General features: G+C 47.9%; 1 pseudogene; it reads right to left on the bottom strand.

Annotated features, from left to right (window-relative positions):
- Nucleotides 1–596: 596 nt before the first annotated feature.
- Nucleotides 597–1,451, bottom strand: LOC129088174 (actin-like; annotated as a pseudogene).
- Nucleotides 1,452–1,652: the final 201 nt, after the last annotated feature.

The raw sequence follows: 1,652 nt of genomic DNA, 5'->3' as shown, positions 1-1,652 counted from the left end.
CAGGACTAGTGCCAGCCTCTAGAGAAACCTTGGAATAGGTAGTTCCTGAATGGTAATATTGTGCACACATCAAGAAGTAGGGTCTCACGAATCTTATCAAGCCCCTGGATTTCTCTCCCAGAAGCATTGTCATTTAAATCACAAAATGACTGACCACAGGCACAGGGGTTTAAATCAAAAATATGTACAGGGTATTAAGCATGTACCAAGGACACAGTTAACTTAAATACAAGGTCAAAATCAGCAACCAGGTCTACAATCCAGTGCTAAGAGCAGATACAAACTTCAAGGACAATTTCTCTTGGAAGGCTTATGCCAGTTTCATGAGTCCAGCAAGAGGTGTACACATTTGTCAGGGCAATCTTAGATTTGATCAACTCTGCAGCGAATGCTATGCATCGCCCACAGTCCATTTAGAAGCATTTGAAGTGGACAGTGGAGGGGCCCAACTCATTGTATGGTGATCCACATCTGCTGGAAGGTGGATAGCTAGGCTAGGATGGAGCTGCTGATCCACACTTCATCCTGCCTGTAATGCCAGCGTACATGGTGGTACCACCAGAGAGCACTACGGTGGCACCTTGTAGATGCTGAGGTCACTTTTCATTGATGGAGCTGAATGAGGTCTCAGATGTCACAGTAGTCCATACTGAGGGCTGGAAGAGGCCTCTGGGCACTGGAACTACTTGTTGGCATTGATGGTCACCTGACCATCAGGCAGGTCATAACTCTTCTCCAGGGAGGAGGAAGAAGATGCAGTGGTGGCCATCTGCTGCTCGAAGTCCAGGGTGAAACAGTAGAAATTCCCCTCAATGTCATGCACAATGTTTTCTTGGAGGTGGTGGTGAAGCTGTAGCCACCCTCCATGACGATCCTCATGAGGCAGTCTGTCATGTCTGGGCCAGCCAGGTCTAGATGCAGATGGCATAGGGGAAGGTGTAACCCTCCTAGATGAGTACAGTGTGGGTGATCCTGTTCCCAGAGTCCATAATAACACCAGTGATGCAACCAGAGATGTACAGGAACAGCACTGCCTAGATGGTCAGGTACATGGTGGGAGTGTTGAAGGTCTTAAACATGATCTGAGTTATCTTCTCATGGTTGGCTTTGGGGCTCAGGGGAGCCTCTGTCAGCAGCATGGGGTGCTCCTCGGGGGTCATTTACAGCTCATTGTAGAAGCTGTAGTGCCAGATGTTCTCCACGTTGTTTCTTTTGATGATGATGCAGTGCTTGATGGGATACTTCAGGGACAGTATGCTGCTCTTGCTCTGGGCCTAGTCACCCATGTAGCTGTCCCCCTGCTCCATACCCACCATGATGCCCTAGTGTCGGGGACACCTGATGATGGAAGGCAACATGGCTCAGGAGACTTCATCCTCAGCAAAGCCAGCTTTGCACATCCCAGAGCCATTGTTGATAACCAGGACAGTGATCTCTTCTTCCATTGTCATTGAGAGGGCAGAGGTTAAAGAGCACGGATAGCAGAGCAGTGAGAGTACAGGGACTGCGGGCTGGCTTCAGTGAGTCAAGATCATTTTCCTTGACTCTGAAGCACTGTACAGTCATTTTTTGGAGTATATGACTTTATCAAAATATAGATGGAATTGCTAGTCTTTTGTGTTCTCTCATTGCTTTAGATGGGAATATTACTC

This window comes from Pteronotus mesoamericanus, unplaced genomic scaffold (assembly GCF_021234165.1).
Source record: "Pteronotus mesoamericanus isolate MK-2021 breed Mesoamerican mustached bat unplaced genomic scaffold, CSHL_Meso_final scaffold_54, whole genome shotgun sequence".
NCBI classification, from domain to species: domain Eukaryota; kingdom Metazoa; phylum Chordata; class Mammalia; order Chiroptera; family Mormoopidae; genus Pteronotus; species Pteronotus mesoamericanus.
This window is presented reverse-complemented; position numbering and strand designations above follow the sequence as displayed.